Source organism: Antechinus flavipes, chromosome 6, assembly GCF_016432865.1.
Source record: "Antechinus flavipes isolate AdamAnt ecotype Samford, QLD, Australia chromosome 6, AdamAnt_v2, whole genome shotgun sequence".
Lineage (NCBI taxonomy): Eukaryota > Metazoa > Chordata > Mammalia > Dasyuromorphia > Dasyuridae > Antechinus > Antechinus flavipes.
This window is the reverse complement of record NC_067403.1, coordinates 240,249,329-240,271,927: the sequence shown is the minus strand read 5'-3', so window position 1 is coordinate 240,271,927 and position 22,599 is coordinate 240,249,329. Positions and strand designations below refer to the sequence as shown.

Sequence of the window (22,599 nt, the reverse complement as noted above, 5' to 3'; positions counted from 1 at the left end):
CGCCCCGACAAGTAGTCCGCCCGAGCGCTGCCGTTAGGCCTCCTCCTCCTCGGCCTCCTGGCCCGGCCCGGCCCGGCCCAGACTCAGGCCCAGGCCCAGGCGCGGCCAGGCAGGGAGAGGAGGGGGAGGCCCCCGCGCCCCCGAGCCCCGCGCCCCGCTCTCGGCCCGCTCCCTCCAGCTCCTTCTCACTCTCCCGAGCGGCGGCAGCGGCGCACGACCACGCGCACGGCGGCGGCGCGCACGGCGGCGGTGGCGGCACGGGGCCGCGCAGCGGGCTCCCGAGCGAGCGAGTGTGCCTGGGCCTGGGCCTGGGCCTGGGCGGAGGGATCCCCGGGCTGAGGCGGCGGAGGTGCTGCGGCCCGGGGCCGGGTGGTGAATGGGCTGGTGGTGCTCGCTGCTGCTGCTGCTGCTGCTGCTGGGAGGAGGAGGAGGAGGAGGAGGAGAAGGAGTGGGGGGGAGGAAGAAGAAGAAGAAGAGTTGGGCTGCTTGGTCTCTCTCAGTTTGTCTGCCGCTGCTCGGGTTCTCCTCCGCCCGCCCCCTCCTCTCACTTCGGCCCCGGGCCTCTGTGAGAGTGAGTCTCCAGAAGGAGGAGGAGGAAGAGGAGGAGGAGGAGGAAGAGGAGGGGGAGGAGGAGGAGGAGGAGGAGAGGGAGGAGGAGGAGGCTGCCGTCCCTCCCCCCGCGGCCCCCTCCTCCCCACCCCCCTGCCTGGGGAAGCGGAGGAAAGAAACAGCCCAGAGAGAGGAGTGAGGGAGTGAGTGAGGGAGTGAGAGTGAGGGAGAAGAGAGGAGGAGGAGGAGGAGGGAGGGGGGGCAGCCTCCCATCTTAACACACTCGAGTATATTCAAAAAGTGAGAGGCCCCGAGCAGCAGCAGCAGCAGCAGCAGCAGCTCCAGCTCCAGCTCCAGCTCCAACAGCAGCAGCAGCAGCAGCAGCAGCAGCAGCAGCTCCAGCGCCTTCCTTCCCTCCCTCCCTCCTTCCTTGCTTCCCTCCCTCCCTCCCTCTCTCCCCATGAAGAAGAGTCCCCTCCTCCTCCTCCTCCTCCTCCTCCTCCTGCTGCTTCTTCTGCTCAGAGTTCCTGCCTCCAGCTGCCAGGGGGACAGCCAGCCAGCAGCAGGAGGGTGCAGTATCCCAGCTTTTCCATTCTCTCTTCTTCTTCTCACTCTGCTCTGCTTTTTTTTTTTTTTTTTTTCCTGGAGTAGCTGTTTCTCCTCCCTCCTTCCCTCCCTGCTCTCCCCTCCTCTCTCTGTCTCTGTCTCTCTGTCTTGTCTCTGGTGTTCGTCTTAGGGAGATGCAGGGGCTGCTTGCTGGGAGTTTGTTGGGGTGGTGAGGGGGAGGGGAGGGGATGGAGCAGGGAGGGAGGAGAGGAGAGGAGGGGGGGCTCTTGTCAGGGCCCCTGGAGTCAACTTGGGATTTCAGGAAGAACTTCCCCGGGGGGGCGCCCCTCTCGGTGTCCTTCCTCTCCTCCACCGCCCCCCCCAAAGACAATGGAAAAATCTTGTCTATTTCCCCAGCCCCCCTCCCTCCCTCCCCTCCCCCCCAGGATGAATTGGAAGTAAGTTTATGAGCAGCCTGGGGAGCGGGGGAGCTGCGGGCAGGGCCGCCGAGGGAGGGGGCTGGCCCCCCGCGCGGGGGGAGGAGCCCGGCCGTGGGGGGGGGGTCACGTTGTCCTGGGGGGCGGGGGGTGCCGGAGAGCTTCATTCTCTGCCCTTTGGTTTCCCCCCGGCTGATGATTGTTTCCTTTTCTCTCCCATTCTCCTCCCTCCCTCGATTGGAGGGGGGAAGTTTGGAGGAGGAGGAGGATGGGGACCATTTTTTTTTTTTTTTTTTTTTTGGAAAACCATCTTGTTTGGCGGCCGAGAGATCTGGTTCAAAAAAAAAAAAAAAAAAAAGCTGCGGCTGCTGACGCCGTCGGGCTCGCGTGTGTGTGAGTGTGCGAGTGTGAGTGTGCGCGCGTGTGAGTGAGTGTGAGCGAGTGTGTTGGTGCATTTGTCTTTGGGGGCCGGGGCCGCGGCGCTGGGGAAATTCCGCTCCGTATTCTTCTTGGGCAACTTGTTATTCCGAAGAGTGAGCCTGCACCCCTCACCCGGGGCCGGCCTCCCCGCAGCCCCGCGCACGCACGCACGCACCCGCGCGCGGACCGCACAGACTCGGAGCCCCCCGCCGCCGGGGGAGGGGGCGGGGGAGGGGCCGGCGCGGGCAGCCCCCGCCCCGCGGCGCCCGCACTTGGCACCACTTCTTTCTCGCCATCCCCGGGCTCGCTCTTTATGCTGCCCGCCGGGCCGGGCCGGGCCGGGCCGCGGGGGCCCTCGGGCCGGGGGGCGGGGGCACTTGGTTGGCGTGTCCCCGCCCCCTCCCCCTCTTCCCGGGCCGCGGTGGGGGGGCGGGAGCCCGAGGGGTCCTAAGGAGTTAGTTGTGGGGCTGGAGGGCACGCCGGCGGGCGGACGGCTCGGGAAGGAGGGCTTGTTTTCTCGGGTGAATCCGTGTCATCACATCCTGATCAGATGTTGAAATATTCTTTGTTTGGGTCCCCAACTAGCGGGGCTCCTCCTGCGCAGCCCCTTGGCATCCCGGGCCCGGGGAGGGGGGGGGCCTCGGTGCCGGCCTTGACACTGAACTTGGGGCTGCTTTTTGTGGGGTTTGCTTGCTCCCCTCCCTTGTGCTCCCAGAGAGCTGCTGACACTGGGGGAACTTAGCCGGGCTAGGGCCTGGGAGTGTGATCTGAGTCATTTACAGCCCAATGGGAGGCTAAGATTCATTCTAACTCATGGAATTCCCGTTGTGTTCTGTTTTTTTGCCCTGTAGGGAGAACTTACCTAGGTGCACGTTACAGAGCTGTCCGAGGGTGACAAGGTGGGACATCCTTTCTGTTTGTTTTTGTAGAATCCTTCAATTCCTCAGCTTCATGGAATATATCTTAGGGTGACTGAAATCGGGGACTTGGCAGAAGGGGAAGGACGCTTTTTCAGCATTTGCACCTTTAGCTTAAATCTGAGATCTGTTCACTCTGGACACCGAAAATAAATGGGTCAGCTTCAGAAAGCACAAGGAGCCCAGGATTTATTATTGTTATTATTATTATTTTAAGTTTTATGGTTTGGTTCACAGAATTGTAGGGAACTATTACTACATGTTTGTTGAAAATACTATAATTTATTTTAAAAATCTCATATTCCTCCTTAGTTGTTATTCACAGGAAATCTTCATTGTGGGCCTAAAACTGATTTGTTAATAACTATTTAAGGTCCCAAAAAATATCTTTAAATCCTGGGCATGCCTTCTGCTGAAAGAGTACTTGGTGTGCAGCTGAACTCATGTGTATCAATGAAATTGCTGTCCTGAAGACTACATTCAGTTAAAAACAGCTTCAAGACCCTTCTGATAGTCGTTTAAAAATAACAACCCTAACTAGCACAGTAAACAAACTCACCAGGAGCAGTTGAGCTCAAGACTTTTGTTTTCTTTCTTGTGGTCATCATGATGTTTGTAATTTGCCTGGTATTACCCAGTGAGGCCCTCTCACAAGAGCATCTTTTCCTGGAGTTTGCTGAAGAGGTTTGAGTTTTTAAAAGTTGGGTGCAGGATCAGCACGTTGTAGTCAGAACTCAGAAAAGACTGCCTTCTTTTTCAGATTTCATGGCCCTGGAGGCAAAGGACTTTTGAGAAGAGAGATCTACGGGGTCCTCCAGAAGCCTCAGTGCTGAAGTGGTCCTTTTCCTTTCCTGCCCATCCTCCCTGCTGCCGCCCTCTACTCATCCATGTGGGTCACTGCTTCCCAGATAGATGCCCACTCGGCTTGTGTGGACAGCTCTCAATTCTGCCCAGTAGGAGGTGCTGCAGCGACAGAAGGCCATTCTGCTGAATTTTGAGTTTGGGTTTTACCACTCCTTCCATCATCTGGCCCAAAGCAGTGACAGGTTAACATTCAACTCAGAGTTCCAGGAGTGCCTTCAGTAAGTGCATTTAAGTTTCTGTTTATGAGGGGGACGAGGCAGTGTTGGAATGGAAGCTCGATGGCCTTTTGTTGTGGGAGGGCGACTTGTCCACCTGTGTGTGCGTCCCGTGGGTTCTGTTTTTGAGGAGTTGATGGAGTTGGGGCACTGAGCCCTCGCGGTATTGCAGAGAGTTCACTTTGGGGTCCTCAAACTTGCAGGCCCCTGGGATCAGTCATGTTCTCCTAGCAACGCTGGAGTCTCCAGCCTGCTAGTGCTTATCTCTTAATATTTCTGCTAACAGACTGCAGGGCACTGGAGTTTGGAACCAGTTACGGTGGCCTCTTTTCGGATGGGGTTTGGTTTTCCGGATTGTTGGAAAGGGACAGACACCAAGGCGCTGTTTAGCACAGGGACGGTTTACCTCTTTGTGCTGGCCTCCAGAGGCTGCATGATTCTTCCACATTCAGTCAGCCTGCACCAGTGGGGCTAAGTCATTGCAGATGTTGTTCACAGTGGGGCTTATGGACATGACTGGGCTAGGGAGGAAAGGGGCCACTTGCGCAGCTTCCTAGTGTTCAGAGCATGTGGTCTTAAACTCCTCATGTTTCAGGTGAATTCCTATCTTTGGAATTTTGTTGCCTTTGCTTATGAGGTCCTCTGCAAAACTTCTTAAAAACTTAAAATGTTTGTGAAGCTTTTTGGAACTTAAATCTCCTAAATCCCTAGATAGACAATTATTAAAGCTTGAAACTGAACTAAGACTTGTGGGACACCTGTACTTTATAGCTGTCATACTTGGTGACAAACTGCCATGTGGTCGGTGATTGTCTCTTTGGAAAGGAAAGTCGGAGCCAAGTCTCTACTGGTTCAGAAGAGAATGAATACAAGGGAGAGCAGGAGCCTAGATGGGTAGGGGAAATTTCAGAGACTCTGCTGTGTGTGGTTGGTTTTGTTTTTGTTTTTGTTTTTTAAGATATTTGTTTAAAGAAAGCTTCAGGTGTATTTTTCTAGTTAAAAAATGCTTGTCACTTTCTTTGTGGAGTTCAGCTGTGAAATCTTTTCCTCTTGTTAAAATTTGCTTTTCTTTTTTCCCCCTCTAAAAAGAAGTATGAGAGCATGTGCACTCTCAGTTGTTTGTTGTGGCAGAAAGTGCTTTGTAAACCTTAGGATGCTGCCCCTCTGCATCAAGGGGAGGGATTGCTATTACTATAAGTCCTAGGGATTGTTCATCTCTGGTGGCAGAGTAGCCCTGGATTTTAGAGAGTCTGGGCAGCCTTTGCTGCTCTTCCATTCTTTCTATTGTGCACACTAGCAAGAGAAATCACCCTGAGGCTTGTAAAAGCATTTTCAATGTCACCTTGAATTTTGATTTGCCCAGAACTTTTCAAAAAACTTTGACAGAAACTTTCAAGCTTGTTTTAAAAACCAAAATAGTTATATCTGTGTTTGAGATTTTTTTGTTTTGTTTTGTTTTGTTTTGTCTTTTCTTTGTTTTGGAAGGAAGCAAGAAATAAATACCTGTCTGAATCAGGGGGAAAACCTGTAAATTTTTTTACTCTTTCAAATATTTTTGAAGAGAAGTAACTTTAAATTAGTTTAAAGTTGAAAGCTTTGAACTTTGTGGTTTTCTCTGTAGGTCAAAGTGACTAAGTTTTAAAACTTTTTGCAAATAAAAGCAGTTATGTATCAGTATACATAAGTATATGTAAACGTTCTGTTTAATAGGTTTTCATATTAGTAAACTTTACCAGGTGGAGAAAATGTTCTTTTTAAAGATAAAGAACAAAATTAAATTTCCATTGTCTGTTTATCATGGTCATTTTGAAAGACTGGCCAACCTAATCTATTTTATCTTCAGTTCTACATTGTCTTGTAGGTGTTTTCATTTAATTATTATTCCAGGGGAAAAATAGAAGCCAGTGAAATTTCAATCCTAGAATTTTTTGATAGAATCCCTTTTTATCCTAAGTACGGCTAGATTTGCTTTTCCTTTATGTAATTGAATCTACAGGTTAGTTTTTAGAGTTGTGTGACCTCTTCAGGAACTTCTGTTTTATGAATACTTTAAACCTCTGAAATGTATTTTGTTGATAAATACTTTATCAGAGGTCTGGGGCTTTTTTTTTTTTTTCCTGCTTTGAGAATTCATAGAAGGAATATAGTAACTGCATGCAGTTTATTATAAAAACAATTATTTCTCAAAATAGCTTTTTTTTCTTTGTATATTTTTCTGTCTGGTATTTTGTAAAACCTTCCTATTCTTCTGAGGTTTATCTGGAGCCATTATTTAGATAGTTTTCCTCTGTGTAGAAATGCTGACCTATAATTTTTAGACTAATTTCTAAATTACTCTTTTATCAGCTCAGTAATCTTAAAGAAGGGGTGGTGATCCAGATGTTATAACCGAGTTGTTTAATTCATTGTCTTTGTGTCTGTGCCCTGCAGTTCCAAGTTGGGAAGTGAATGCAATCTCATTCTTCCTTAACCCCTAGACTTTGGAAGTTTTCTTTTAAAAAATAACTAGTTAGCCCTCTGAAAAGTATTCCAGGCCTCTGACTTGGAACTTGTGAGGGAAGTATTTCTGTTGCAGAATCCTTTTCAGAGTAAACTGCTTCATAGGGTGAGAGAAGGGGGATGGGGCCTAACAGGTGGGTGATCTGGGCTTTGTTTTGTCATTGTTTGGGGGGGGGGGATCACTTAAACACAGGAGCCAGAAAGATTTTTTTTTTTTATTGTATTGGCTGCTTTGAGAATACAAACTGTCAGTACTTGAGGAGAAGGAGCGGCAGAAAAGAATTGATTTTTTTTCCTCTTCTTCAGATCCAAGTATTGTTAACATGTGCATCTCTGAAGCATCCTACTTAGAAACTAAGCAGCAGTTGATCTGTTCAGTCAGTTAACCATCAGAACCGGCAACTGTGTTTTTAAAACTCAAACTTAAAAATAATCATAATCATCTCTGGATAAACTGGGGGATGGTAACCATAGCAACCACTGTCTTAGGCCTTCTGGACAGGGGTTTAGTTATATTGATGAAGCTTCAGACTCTTTGATAGCCAGCTGTAGTCACTTGTATGGAGAATTGGGGGCCTGGCGGCTTTGGGTGACTAGAGTTGAATTGGATCATATCTATAGGCTAGGTTCCCTTTTTCTTTTAAGATTTTCACGAACTCGATTCCATTGCCTGTTTGTAGAGGTGCTGCTGTCTATAAGAACTGCGTGGGGCCTCCTGCCTCAAATTTTACTCAGCTTCAGAATAGTTGTGGCTGTTGGTCCTCACCGCAGGGGGTTTCTGTTTTTATTTTTTGTTTTGTTGTTGAGAATTGAGCTGGTTGGGACCTGTGCTGCGTGATTGGGGTCGGGAATTCCCTTTGTGGAAGTTACCCGGTGTTGGTGTTGTAGGGATGTAGATGGGCACGTGTTGTTCCTCTCCATAGAAGGTGAGCTCTGAGGAGGACGGTTTCTTTTGTGCCTTCAGCAGCTGTCCTAAGGCCTGGTTCTGGATAACAACAGCTTAATAAGTGGTCCTTGATTGATTAATTATGGGTTCCCTCGGCCTGGGTTTGTTGGAGGGCACTGGGATGTGGAGGTTGGGGGGGAAGGGCATGGCCTTGGGCTTTTCTGAATCTGAAGCCCGCTCTATTCACTAGGCTTGGTCGTGTTTTTTTTTGGGGGGGGATGCAGTAATCATGTGATTTTTGTATCTTTTGGGGCCATAATCCCCATAGTCCGCAAACAGTATATATTTTTTCAAAGTTAATTTTCAAATTGACCAAGTTGGAAGCTGCTGTGTTTTGGACTTTGAAGGGAAAAAAAATCCAGAAACTTGCAACATTATCTGTTCTTTTTACTTGGTGCATTATTCCCATATGCTTATCTCCACGCTATTTTGTATGGGAAAATACACTGATCCAGATACTGAGTCTTACAAGTTGTGTTGAAGGTATTCTCTACAATACTCCAGAAAAGGAACAGAATAGTCCCTTCTGATTAGACGTTGTAAAGCCTTGAAAGATGGTCCTGAGTTTCTTGAACTTCAAGTAGGATGCCACAGCCTGTGTACTACAAGTCCCAGGATGCAGTGCAACTTCTTATTTGTCATCTGATGAGAGCACTGCATGCTGGGATTTGTAGTTAGTTCAAACTGCTTATGCCACTCTTCTCACATTGTAGTTCGTTTAATGAAAATTGGGACCAAATCGAGGTTCATTGAAAAGCAATAAAAACTTTCAGTTGAGTGAACTTTGATTATTATTATTTTATATGTTAAACGATCAAACTTCACACAAGGAATATTTAAAAATAGCATTTTCTTTAGTTTCAGATGACCTTAATTTTTATGAGCTTCTTTGAAAATTTGTGATCATGAGTTATCGATATAGATCCAAAGCTTTTTTTTTTGGAGGGGGGGGCTTTGGACTCTACGAGCTTCATTTTAAGTGTACCCTGGAGTTCCACCTGAGGTTCTCATTAGATGCTTTTTTGAGTTTAAGATAGTGTGGACTGTCCTAGAATGAGGGGGTCTTTATCATTGGATTGCAGTGTTGCTGTTGCCAGTGCCCTGGAACTGGCAGTTTCCTCCTTTAGAGTGATGATGGTATAGCTGGGTAGTTAAAGATGAACCAAAAACTTTTGGCTTCCAAGATTCAAGTAGACAGTTCCATGTTTCTTGTGTAATAATAATAGATGTAGTAGTAGTGTAGGTGGCAGTACACGTTGTTGAAAGCGATTAAAATGTTATTTGCAGTAATGGAAATCTAAGCCCAGAAATTTGATCTGCATGTTAGCCATGGTGGTGGAGGATGCTTGGTTTTGTGTTTACATGGCTAAATTTTAAGTTTGGCTAGCTTCGAAGTGGTTCAGCTTTTCTATCTTATTAAAAACAATATTTTAAATACAAAATTGGTATTCAGACCTTGGAGTCAGAGGTCTTGGGTTCAAATCTTGTCTCCCTCTCTTAATACCTGAGAAAGGCATTCTATTTACGTTTAAATGTTTCTAAAAAGAGGGGTTTGCAATAAATGGCTTCTCAAGGCCCTTCTAGGTCTAAATCTATGATTCTGTGATTTGATTAAATATGCAGAGCATTTTGTGTATAACAGTAAAGAATTATGCAAATGTAAATTTGATCACAATTTATCATCAGAAGCCTAGTGGACAATAGCTAAATCTTGGGAGTAAAATCCTGGAATAGTCCCAGTGTGGATTTTTTTTTTTTTAAATTTTGAAGTCCCAGAGGCGAAAAAACCCTGATTATAATAAAGTTCAACTTCATAATGATTTTACAGATGAGGGACAGAGATCCAGAGAGGTTGTGACTTCTGCAAGATTTTCCACTTCATAGTAATGGAGGGGCCAGGGCCAGAACGCATTTCTCTTGACATCTAGTCAGTCAGTTCTTTGCCTTTGCTTACTTTGAGGAGTTAAGAAAGTTTAGACTGGACTAGTGTATGAATCTGTTTTGCTTGATAACAATTATTTGGTACAAGGCGACAGGGAGAGTTGGATGGCCATGATTTATAGGGGAAGCGATTGTGATGGAAAAATAAGAAATTTGAAAAGAGGAAAGAGCATCAGTGACACTTGTACAATTTACAGAAGAGAAAAGTTCAGAAGGGGACACAAACCAACAGGACAGGGGTAGTATTACCCATTAAACTTAGCATATACTTTTAAGAAAAGTCCTAATAGAGATTCATATATAATATTCTTTTCCTGTTTTTTATAGAGATAAGTTCATCTTTGAATTATGCCAGATTTATTATAAAAAAGCATATCGCCATATATAATATGATCTTGATATATTGTATAATATGATCTGCTTTCCAAATTAAAAAAAATTTACTAACCTTTTCCTACCTTCCTAGTATAATAGTATATTATAATTGTATAATAGGCATAGATGGCAGGCCTTGGATTCAAATCCTGCTGTAATTAATGGTTGTATGAGCCTTGGGCAGGTTATTTACCTTGGACTCAGTTTCCTCATTTGTTCAAATATGGGGAATTGGACTTAATAACCTTTCGGGCCTCTTAATTAAATTAATTATTGTATATATTTTAATTGTGATACTATATTATATAAATTAAATATTTGTGACCCATAGTAACTAATGGGAAAGAGCAGAGTCATGTGTCCAGGGGTTTTATATAGTACGTTTCTTTTTTCCCCCTATGCTTTGTTTTAGGTATCTTCCAATTTCTTTTAAGCCCTTTGTACCTGAATCTTATTTGTGTGATTGGTGTAGTCCTAGGCTAATATTTTTTTAATCTTCAAGGGAGCCCAATTAGAGTCATCCAATTTCTCCCCACCATTTCATATATGAGGAAACTGAGATTTTTGTCTATGCCTAGTAATTTGTGTAAGGAACCTGTTTGGAGGTGTTTCCTGCCTGCTTGGTTCATTTCTGTCCTAACCTTATTTTCTCTGCTCCTTGTGTAGAGTTCATAGAATATTGGAGCTGAGAGCTACCGTGTGGATTGGAGAGCAAAATTGTGCCTTTAGTAGCAATTATTTGAATACTTATTTACACAATAAGCTTACTGTAATACCAGGAACCTTTTCTTCCATAAATAATGGGGGTTAGAATAGTCTTAATGTGCACACGGTAGACACAAAACACTCCTTTGGAGGTGTTGAAAGTTTATTGTATCTGAGCTGATGTCTGCCATCCCATCGTTAATTCTATAGTTATCTTTTTTCAGTCTAATAATAAAAAGAGATGAAAGAGTTTTTTGGTTTTTTACAAAAAACATGGGGTTAGCTTCTGGAAAGATAAAATCAGATTTTAATTGTGACCTGTGCAAGAAGAGTGTGATCTAGCAACTTCTATCACTCATGCTTTCTCAAAGTTTTTAATCCACTGTCACCTGTGTTGATAAGAATGATAAGTACATGGGAGGAGGGCTTCAAATATAGAGTTTCTGGATTTCTACTGAAATCCTTGAGGTCAGTGTATATTGATGCTACAAAAAGTCCTGATTTGATAGGCTGAATCAAGTGTAGGTGGAAACATGCCATTCATTTTATATTAATTTGAAATTTGAAGAAATGATAGGTTCAAAATTAATGTTCTTCCCCCAGCGGCTTTTCAGAAAAGCTTTTTTGTATATGGAGATGGCCCATTTAAAATAGGTCCCATTCAAAGAATCATAGGGGTTGTGTTAGGTTGCTTTAGGAACCACAGTAATTAATTTCAAGACTTTTATAAAATTTTTTAAAAGCCTTCTCTTTGTGTTTTAACTTAATTCATGAATTCTGGTCACACAAATATTATGTCTTATTGAACAAATCATGTAGATACTGAGTTTTAATGTTTGGAAAGTTGGGAACAGTATTTTTTTCTTTGTAATTTAATGTTATTTGTCATGTGATGTGTATTGTAGTCTTCAGTGTTCTCTGCTGTGATACTCAGGCTGAAACCTTTAAATTGCTAAAAAGTTTTTCAGTTCCTGGAAATTACCTCAGACATTAAAAATATGATAATTTCCCCTATCAGACTTTGTTGTTAGAGAACAAATTGACTAGAGATTAGAAACTTTACTTTTTGAATTGTCCAAATAGGGTGTGGACTTCCTCGGTTCCTTGTTCAACTACAGAACTTGATTTATCAATATTTTAGAGGTTAAGTTCAGTTATCTGCCTTTTTGTGTGGTTGAAACTTCAGGAAAGACTTGTAGTTGTCTTTGGAGATTGTTAAGTCCAGACAAATAAGGCCTTATGAGCAAAGCTTAAATGTTGTGTAGTATTTGCTGGAGGATTTTTTTCTCCTCTCTTATTAATAATATTGCACAGCTATTAACATTACTTCTACTATGGTTACGTGTTCTGAATTTTTTGGGTGTGGGTGTGACTTGAGCTGTTCTTTATTTTTAAACTTTATAAGTTGGGGTATGTGATTTCAGAATAAAATTTTAATGCTTCATTAGCACTTAACCTCCTAACCTATCAAGTAATGAACAAATGAATATAGAATGTGATTGCAAATACTTTTTCTTTGTTATGCTCACAGATTTTCTTCATACATACCATCACGTGTTTGACTGATGTATTTAAAATATTTTTTTAACATTTATAAAAGTTAATTTGTTTTTGAAAAGCAGAAACATCCTTACAATTTTTGGGCTTAACAAAATCTTGGTCAATCCTGAACACCACTCTTCCAGGGAGTAGAACTCACTATTGCAGTTTTTTTCCCTCCAAGTCGGCTAGCAATATAGGCATTTTTCAAATTGTATTATCTTATTGGTCAAATACTTGGATGCCTGTAAATTAGCATTATTTGACAAAAGAAGACAAAGCTCAAGGTCTTCAGGTTCGGAATAGAGAACTTTTTGGAGTTCTGATTTGTGGCTGAGGTGAACCTTCCAAGATTTTAGAATGTGTCTATCCTTCATTAACTCAAAAGGTCTTATGACTCTGTTCTGATCCCATGCTTACTAAATTAACGATAGCTCACATTTCTGCAGGATTTTATAGGGTACAGAGTGCTCTTTTTCACAGTCATGAAAGCCAGGTAATTTACAGAAGAGGGAAACTGAGTCAGAGAGGTACAGTTACCTCCTCATTATAGGGGCTCTCTTCCCTACCACAGGGACATGATCCTGTGGTGTCTACTGTGGAGTTCTCCATCATTTTAGGACTTTGGGGAGTTTCTATAGCTGGGGCATGGCAAGGAATAGAGTCTAGAAGTCATGGGCAGTTTTTAAAAAAATCTTATTTCCCTTCCATTTCAAAGAAATAAAAGTTTTAATCTCCATAGTACCTTTCATTCTGAGGGTTTGAACCATGGAGGCAAAATTTCGTTACCCTCCCTCCCGAGTAAGGAATTCTCCAGGGTGGTGTCACGACCGGAGAAACTGAGGTACCGATAAGCAGTGGAGGGTTCCCAGGTTGCTCTCAGTGTCATCTCCCGACAGCCTTTGCTCGCTTCTTTCATTCCATCTTGCCCAAGCAGCCTTCTTGTGGAATTGGTCTGACTGCTACTTTCCCATTCAACCTTCAGGGACTCCCTGTTGCTAAGGATAAAGTACGGGACTCCTCAACCTGGCACGGCAGAGTTGCCACAGCCTTTCGAGACTTAGTTCCCCTCATTCCCCTTCCAACTACCTGGAGCTGCTGGGAGAACTCCGTTCTGCGCCGTCCTCTGCGCGCAGTCCCCAGTGCTCCTGGGCTGGATGGGCCTTCTGTGGCAGCTCGGGCCTCGTGGGCTGCCACCTCCTTGGAGCTTTCCCTCCTTTCTCGGGAGGGCTTCAGGGAGGGCTGTGGCCAGGCCTGGATCTTCAGCCCCCGTGCTTGCGTGGGGCGGGCAGGCCGTTCCCGCGCTTGGGTTTGCTTGGCGCGAGGCCTTCCAGGCTTCTCGAGGGGACGCTGGTTCTTGCGGTATTTCCCCTTTAAAATAGTAAATAAAACCCTGGAAGTGGGGGCTTTGGGGGTGTTCATTTCTTCCCTTGCGCTCCGACATTTATTTCTCCACCACGGCTTTATCCCAGGGGTATTCTTGACTGTTAAACCACTAGCCAGTACTTATTGGTTCTGTCAGTATCTTTCAGGCCCCACAGTGTTCTCTGGCCAAATTAAGTTGGGAATCACTGTTCTAAGACTCTTTTGCCTGCCTTTAAACACAGTGGAAAAGGCATAGTAGGCAGCTCTGGTGACAGCAGGAGGACAATTGCTACAAGCTTCAAGGCTTTAAGTTGCCGGGAGCCTTTGGGGCTTTCTGTGTTTTAAAGAAGCAGCCTCTATTTCTGTGCAGGGGGAGAGGTGGGGGGTGGGAGGGGCAGGAGGGGAGAGGAGGGAGGAGGAGGCCTGGGTAGGCCTTAGCTTAAAGGAGACACCCTCATTGTTTTCTGTGGGGTCCGGCCCAGGGAGGAAGCAGCCCCCTCCTCTCCCCCTTCAGGAAGAGAGCACGGGATAGCTCGGTAAGCGTCTTCTCCCAGCGTGATGTGACGTAGCACGCATGTTAAATGGAGGTGGTGGTAGTTGGCTTGTGTGCTGCAGCAGTTCTGAGAATGTCCTCAAATCCTGCTTTTGCTCACCTCCAGAGCTCGGTCAGTCCGGGTTACTGGCATCTTTCTCATTCCGTGAAGATCAAACTTCGCACCTTTGTTATCCTGTTAGTGTCCAGTTATATGCACCCCATCCCCACCCCTGTTCCCATCCTCCCAGCACCTTGTGGTTGCCTTCTTTCTGTGGAAGACTGATGCCTTTAACTTATCTGGACTTGCAACTAAGGATCCCATGAAAACCTTTGTGCTGTTTATTTCTTTTATTTAATCTATATGCAAAGCATATTGTAATTATTGTTGTTAGAGGGTTTTAAGCTGCTGATCTTTTTTTGAGTGGGCCTTTGTGCTCAGGGGAGATTAGGAATGCCAAATTGACAACCTAGTATAAAGAAATAATGACCAGTGAAATAAAATAGGAGTTCAGCTCAAAAGCAAGCCAGATACAAATGTGGAATGAAAATATCTTTTAGTAAAATGTTAGCATGCTGTACTTGGAACAGATGTCACATTAATTCAAAAGAGAGCCCAGAAAATGTGGCAACTTTACGATGTCAATGGAGGGAACTGCAGTAGCTCCCATTCTCCTTGCATCAAGTTCACAGAACCCCCAGCCCAGCAATGTTCCACTTGCTATTCATTTTCTGCATGTGTTACGTGTACATATATTTAAAGGAAATTAGTATAAATTGAAGACTTCACATCTTGTGTATATGTACTTCAATACATTGCCACAGGGGTACATGTTGATGTGGGAAGCATCAGCTTGTGGTGTAGCATTAAGGATTCATGTTTTAAATCTGCACATCCAGAAAGGCAGAATCCAAGCGTCTCTGACCTTTACTGTACCTTTCAAGGCACGTGTGTGATAATATGTGGTGTAGCCTCAAAAGGGAGCTTCAGGAGAAATCTAGTGCTCCGGAGTGTAAATAGGAGCACGTTACCAGTCGGGGAGAGCAGTGCTTCGCATTTCTTGTATTATGTCTAAGTTAATCATTAGTAGACATTTACAATTTTTAGGTAGCCAGCCCTGTATGCATTTCTTTTTTCCCTCCCTCTTTCCTTTTTTTTTTTTTTTTTTGGAGGGTGTGTCTAAAGATTACTCGCACCAACGTAATATGCTTGGATATCACTAGAGGGAAAAAAAAAAGAAAGAAAGGGAAGGAAAGGAGTGGAGAAGGGAGGGACATTTCAAAAGATTGTAGCCGAGCACCTCTGATTTGCCCTCTTCTTGAAGTGCAGAATTAGAGTGTGTATCTTAGTGTGGAGAGGAGCTGACTGGGGGCTCTTAACCAGATTTACAGAGCTCTGCTTCCTGAACAGTGCAGTGATAGGATCATTAGGGACAGATCCTGTGTGCCGATAGAAAACTCTGTTGTGAATGCCTGTTATTACTCTCCGAGCTTTTCCCTAAATTTGCCTAAACACATGTTCTACATTTTAGAATTCATAAAATTTGGAGATTTTTTTTTAGTTAAATATGAAAAAGCAATTTTATTTTCAAGCTTTGTAGTTCATGTTAAAGGGAATCTAAGGATCATTTATCAAATTTCCTTATCTGTGGCTCCCCATTTCTCCTATGTAAATTTAGAAAAATTTATCTGGAGAGGACACTGTCTCCCCAGCTACCCCATTTCCAACCCCGCTCCTTGCTTTGCGGAGAAAAAGAATATGACTGAGAAAAGTGTAAGTTTTTGCCCGTAAATGATGCTGGAAGAAGAACCGCCCAAACAGGACTCTGTCATAAGTTTAACAGCGCCTTTTGAATATTTCAGGGCACTTTACAGCCATTACAAGCCCTTGGATATCTGTGTTATTTTGCCGCCGATGACTTGGAGGCCCCAGCTTACAGAGGGCCGCTCGGCATCGGGTCAGCGGCAGGGCTGGTGGGCTACAGCGGGTCACGTTTGCTCGGCTGCCGCCTGAGAGAACCCGCGCATGTGCAGCCGCCTCGTGTGATAACTAATGGGAAAACTGGGAAACCTTGGGGAGGGTACGCAAGGGCACCAGATGCTTGCTCCTGCGACCCCAGTGCGGAGAGGGGCAGGGAAGGGACCTGGGCGAGAGCACCTAGCTGGGGTTCGTCCGGAGTGGTCCTTGAATCCAGGTCTTCCTGTTCGGAGGCACTCTGCTGTCTCACAGAAGCAGTGGGTCTGAGGGGACCTTGGGCAAAGTGCTGTGAGCTTCTTCCCGGCCCTGGGTGCCATGGCATGCCCCACTCCAAGCCGCAGTCGCCTCTCTTTTCAAATGAGGGTCTTGGAGTTGACCATCTTTTTCAGGCCTGAGTCCAGAATTCAGTGGTGGTGGGTACTCTGCTTGGCCCAAGTTACTTATTTGCCTTTTGCATTTGGGCATTTTGCCTCTGAGAAATTACTTGTCTTTTCCTAGGATTGTTCCTTTTTTCTGTACAAAACGATCCTGTGTTGCCTTTGCTGAACTCTGGGGGGCAGAGTTGTGGGGGGACTTATATTTGAGTTTGAATGTCTAAGGTGGGCTGGCTAATTACCTTTCCCTCATGGTTCTGTCGTTTCAAGGCCCTTCCCCAAGATTCTCTCTTCCACGTGACTACCAGATACCAGCTCCATCTCCCCGGAGCTCTCGGTTCTTTCTGGTCCCCTCTTCTCCCTTCATCACAGAGTCCCAGGTTGCCCAGCACGTAACTGAAGCAAGAATGCCCGCCGACTCGCTCTTGCCTCTGCCCACTCTGCTGTGGCTACTTTTTTTTTTTTCCTGAGCAGTTGGGGTTAAGTGACTTGCCCAGGGTCACACAGCCAGGACGGTTAAGTGTCTGAGGTCAGATTTGAACTCAGGTCCTCCTGACTTCAGGGCTGGGGCTCCATCTATTGCACCACCTAGCTGCGCCTGTGGGTACTTTTTTATTACATTAAGCCAGAATTTGTATGAGTGCGACTCTTAGCTGGTGCTGCCGAGTCTAGCCGTAGTTAAGGGCTCGGGAAGGCCATGTCCCGTCCCCAGGAAGCCTTTCCTCTGGCTCTCGTGCCTGCTGCTCCTTCAGCCTGTCTTCCCAGCAGTTTCTCGAACCCTATACCGTGTCCACTCAGAGCCCCTTGTCAACAAGCCTGGTGCTCCTCTCTGGGCTGACCAGGCCCCGGGGCCTGGCTCTGCCCCTTCTTGGCCCGGCCCTCTCTCCTGGGCTCTGCTGTCAGCTGCTCCCCCGCTGGCTCAGTCTGAAGCACCCGCACCCCCCACCGCTTTTCAGGCGCTCTGTTGTCCAGCTGTCCTGCCTCATATTCTGGACTTTTCAGGGTGGTTTTTTTAAATCCAAGTGTAAGATTTCACATTCCTTTCTGGTAAATCTCATCATCATTTAGTCAGTCATCAAGCTTTTATTAATCACTTGTAATGTGCCAAGCACTGTGCTAATCACTGGGGATGAAAAGCAAAGCAAAAGACAGGCCCTGATCTCAAGCAGCTGACTCTGATGGAGGAGATCACATGCAGAAACAGCCGTGTCCCAACGTGGACAGGATGGGGGAAGATAACCTCAGAGGAAGGGCTGCACATGAAGGAGATCCGGGAAGGACGTCCTGCAGAAAGAAGGGTTTGAGCTGAGCTGGGAAGGAAAGTCAGGGGCTGTGAGGAGGGAGAGATGGGGATGCCTGGGGGCACCGGAGCAGCAGAGAGACCCCCATCCCTGGAGGGGACCCTGGATGTCGGAAGGAGGGAGGTGAAGGAAGATTGCACAGGTCAGGGAGGGACGTCAGGGCCAGCCAGGAGTTTTCTAGGTTTATGGGATGGGGGACAGAGGGAGACAAATGCTGAAGAAGGTCCCTTTGACAGCTGGTGGAGGATGAGTTTTCCCCAGCCTGAGGAGAGACTTGTGGATCCTGATTCTTTTACCCAGTGCCTTTTCTGTCTCTCCTGTCCTCCTCCTGTTGATGACAAGCTTCTGGAGACCTGCTCTTCACCTGCTTAGCCCAATGAGGGGATAGGACTAGGTGGACACTGAGGAACCAACAAGCTGTAAATCTAGGACCCCCCCTTTTCCAGGAAAGTCAATGATGCCACGTGAAGGCTCGCGGAGTGAAATTCACTGGGTGGCAGGCCCTGGGATGATGCTCTGACTGCTGAGTCTACCGCGGGTGATTTTTAGAAGGACTTCCTTGGGCTCACAAGCGCACTGTATTCACCTGAACAGCTGTAGTTAGCAATTGCGAGTTACAAAATTAGAGCATTTCAGAGGTGATGCTTTCCAGGACACTCCTGAAGCAGGAAGCTTCTCTACAAAATTTCCACCTGATGGCTACGTGCTTTCTACATGAGGGTTCCAGAGGTTCTCCACATGGGGAACTTCCCTCCTCTCTCTCTCGAGAGGGCTCATTCCATTGGCAGAATGACTTTCATTTGAACTCTTTGTACTTATTTAAGAAAATGTTTAATTTTAAAAAGCCTTGTGAGAGCAGAGAAATTAAGATCTTAGACTTAGCAAAGTTTTTGAAGTTCAAAGGGACCCCAGTGATTATCTAGTCCAGTCTTTTCATTTTGTAGATGAGATCCAGAGAAGGGACATGCTCCAAGATCCTCTCACTTCCAGAAATTGGAAACCATTCAATTCCACAGTCGTTTATTCTAGTCCCAAGGTCAGAAGTCAGCCTCTGCGGAGATGCTGCGCTCTGGTTATCCCTCAGGACCCATTCCGGAAGGTTGACCCCAAGGTTGACAGATCCTGAGCAGAAGTTCAGCGATGACTTACACCTTTGGGGTGTACTTGTGGGAGCCTTTGTGTTAGAAAGCCACTTTGGACCTAGAATCCTGGTGAAGTCGAGAAGAGTGGGCTCCTGCCCCCCTCAGAGCTGTTACCTCTGGCAGTTAGGGGTCAGATATCTGTCAACTTTTGGAGGACAGGAGGTGTTAATTATGCCCATCCAGTCCAAAGCATGGAAGAAAATTGTCTTAATTTGTCTTGTTGCAGCTGTGAGCCAGGTGGCAAAAGTAATCTGAAGGTCTTATGATGCTAATATTGAAAGTATTTTAATTCTCCTGGAGTAAAGAACCTTAGTAACTAAGGGTGGAAAGCCTTGAGTATATGATGTTGAGTGCTACAAATCTGTCTCTGATGCTGTGTTATTACGTATGGATAATTTACATGGCATTAGCATTTTATGTCAGCCAAATACTTCCCAGCCATTCTTTCCCCAAGTTTTATAAGTTTTTAGAAATTTTCTCGTATGCTGTTGTGCTAAGGAAATGGGAGGTTTGAACATTAGCAGAGGTAGTTTTCGTAGTGGCAATACTGGGCTTAAATTGAAAAGGTGGCCATATAATACATTATTTGGATTATGTAGGACATATTAAGAATAAATATTTATTTGAAAGCCTTCAGTTTGTTTTCTTGATCTGAATGTGTATTGAATTGGTAATTTTGCTGTTCTCAAAAACACGGAGTGCAAAAGGGTATATTGATGTGTTTCATGGATATGTGGGAAATGATCAAATTTTAAGGTAAAAATGGTTTCTGGGCATCATGTTTATTTACTATGTATGCTATGGTAAAGTGTATAGAGATGGAGACACCCCCTCACTCAGTTACTGAGGATGGCTTAATGCTGGAGAAAATGGGGTTTTGCCCAGTCAGGCTTTTGCCTACTTGAAATTACTAAGAAGGATGTCAGTCACCATTGCATTAATTATATTTCATATTGTGGCCACTGGCCTATTGCTAGCGTTTTCAATATGGGCTACTAGTAGAGGTCACTTTCTTACCTCTCCTTAATCACTAAATGGCTGGGACCTCAGGCAAACTGAGACCGGTTAAAGGCCTTGGCTTAAAAAGGCCAAGGCCTCCCACTGCATCCAGAGCCATCTCCCACCCCCCTGAGCTGTATGAGGCTTGGGCCCCGGGTGGCTCTGGAGCGTGAGGCAGGTGACCGGCCCCCAATGCCCTGGCCCTCTTGGAGAAGGAAGGACAAGCAGTGCCATAGTCCTCATAGTGGCCAGGTCGGACAGGCAGGGGTTACTCAAGTTTCCCACGAGTAGTTGGTCAGCTCTCCAGTTGTTTTAGGATTCCATATTAAGCCCCGCTTCCATCGGCATCCCTTCATTTTCATTTTCCGTGGGCAGTGATTAGGATGCTAGAATCTAACGGGGTGGAACTCATTTGTGTGGAAGCTTTCATTGGCTTGCCGAAACAAGGGGCACTTCATTGACCTCCGGTTCTTGGAGTTAATAGTTCCAGTGAGTAGGAAGCGAGGGTGGTGCTCTTGCTCCTCTGTCGGAAGTCGAACCGATGCACATGTGGGGCCTGTTCATTATCCAGCCACTACTAGATAGGTGAGACAGCCTCACCTCGGAATTTCTTTGCTTTTATTAGTTTAAATTAAACCCTTAGGGGTAATTATTCCAGCCCAGCGCCTGGAGAAGCAGTCAATGGGAGGTGTGCAGCGAGGCCCCAGGGCAGTGTGTCGAAAATGTGCCCATAATGTTGTGATGTTGCTTGGAGTATTTAGTGTAAGGCGGAGAGGGGATACTTATTTAGCTGGACTTTTATTAAGCTTGCTCTGCACAGAGATAGTTGTACAATCTCACTTAGGAAGACTTTGTAGTATTCCCCTGGAGTGTTTGTTCAGAGCAGGAAAAGTCTTATAAAAGAAAACTTACTCCTTTAACCGGTATTCATTTAACTGGGCTTTGCTGTGCTTGGTTTCCATGGAAATAACGCACAGCTAACATTATTTATTAGGTAGAAGTAAAATAGGGTGCCTAATGGGACCCCCTGCTGCTCTGATGAAGAGACTTAGCAAAAAAAAAAAAAATCTATGCTCAGGGGATTTTTTTTTTTTTTAAACAAGGTTAATAGGAGCCTTGATTTCAGCCTTCTGTTAAGAGAATATTTTTTTTGGTTTTAGAGGCTAACTTTAACATCTAACAAATAAGTCTTTTGCGGGAATTTGTATTACTTTCACTTTCAAGTTTTAGTATCATTTAGCAGTGTGATTAAGACTTTGGGTTTCAGACTCTTGTTGCTCTCTTTTGTTTTGTTTTGCCTTAAAAAGTCAAATTCTCTCTATCCTGTTTGAATTTGCCAGTAACATTTCAATATCCAAATTTTAAAAATGGTAATGAAAGCAATGACAGCAACAAAAAAAGTCAGCGTGTCGAATCAAATACTGAGGTGTTTGTGTTTTGTTTTGTTTTGTTTTGAATGTGAAAAAAGCACAGAAACATTTTTTTGAGTTTGGAGGCTTTACTCGATTATTTTGTTTGTGCTCTATGGCTGAATTTGCAGTTAGCAGAGAAGATTCTAATTTTCTGTTGGGTTGGAGTCCTATTTTTCCTTTTTTTCTTTTAGAAATGGATTAAGCAGTCACCAGGGCTACTTGATCCGAATAAATGCTGTTAATTTTTTTAGCCTTTGAAGTGTAGATTTGGGATAAAGTCTTGGCTTTTTTGTCCTGTATCTCTTCGGCATGAGAAAAAGGCCAGGCCTGTTCTGAGTTCTGTAGGCCTGCAGCAAAGCCTTGTATTTCTTAAGTCCCCTCAGGTGAAAGAACATCACCCTCTCCGTGTTTGTGTTTGTGTGTGTACGAGACTCACTAATTTTTCTGCAGCCTGAAAGGCACCTGCTCATTTTCCAGCCTGGTGAATGCAGCAGTTCTGTGTTGAGAAATAAGGCCAGCACCCCAAAGGGGCGACCGTTTTCTTTCTGGAGTTGGGGTCCTTCCTTGGCAGCTCGGGCCGGCTTGTCTGGAAGTGCTCGGAGAGTTCTGGGCCGGCCATGCAGCCCCATGGGTTTGAAAAGCAAGGATTGTAGTGGCTTCTGGTGCCGTTGGGGGCGGAGTTTTCGTTGTCACTTGTGCTTTTGGACAGACTTTTGGCTCTTGCTGGGCTAACCGAGCTCTGGGAGTGTGCGGCTTTGTTTTGTTTTGGTTGGAATCCTCCTGAATTTTTTGTGTTTGAGGGGATTTCTTAGTGTCTTTGTTTCACTAGTTTCTTCAGCTTGTTTTAAAAAGGATTCCCTTGGTATTTAAAATGTTTTAAATTTGGGAGGACAAAGCTTTTTCTTGTCTATTTCTTAATTTGGTGTTTACCAGTGACCTTCCTTAGTGACTGTTTGAATTATCCATGTGCCTTAGAGACACCAGAATTTGGGGCTATTATCCCATTGCTGGGAGCCCAACTCCCAAGTAAGCTCCTGTAAATGCTGTGCTGAGCATTGAATCTCCTCCCCTGCTTCTGTTTCACACCCAGATCTCCCATTAGTGTTAATAGGAGGCCCCTGCTGAAATCCCCGAGCACCCAGAGAAGCCCGGATCCCTTTGTCGTGCCTCGCCGGTACCTCGCTTGTTTTTTTTGTTATTGATGGCAAGAGTTTGGGTCCCGGGGTTACCGGCGTTGTCAAAATAGGAGCTGGGTCGTCAGGGGATGGAGGGGGGTTCACGAATTCTGATCTGTAATTAGGAAGCTGAAGTGAGGATGGTGCTGACTTAGAGGTGTTTACAGCCGGGAAAGCCTGAGAAGGAGGATCCCTGTCCCCCTGCCCGTGATGAGGCAGAAGTCTCCTCACCCATCTCAATGCTGACATCAGCCCCCAAGCGCAGGTCTGCGCCGTAAATCGGAGCACTCTCGGGAGCGGAGACCCGGGGCCTCTGGGTTTGGGGGGTCGGTTTGTTGCCTCCCCATGGTTTCAGGGTTTGATTTCCT

General features: G+C 45.4%; 1 protein-coding gene across 8 annotated transcripts in view; it reads left to right on the top strand.

Annotated features, from left to right (window-relative positions):
* The first annotated feature begins 333 nt into the window (after positions 1-333).
* The window catches only part of PHF21A (PHD finger protein 21A), a 196,516-nt gene continuing 174,250 nt past the window's right edge, over positions 334-22,599 (top strand). For 3 of the 8 annotated variants that reach the window (XM_051964587.1, XM_051964586.1, XM_051964584.1), the window contains exons 1-3: positions 624-1,119; positions 2,804-2,851; positions 3,630-3,951. The gene's annotated coding sequence lies outside the window, so the exon portion shown is untranslated. Of the gene's footprint in view, positions 572-623; positions 1,120-2,365; positions 2,852-3,629; positions 3,952-22,599 lie in introns of those variants that run through there. The other 5 variants (XM_051964582.1, XM_051964579.1, XM_051964581.1 and 2 more) reach the window with 4 other exon arrangements.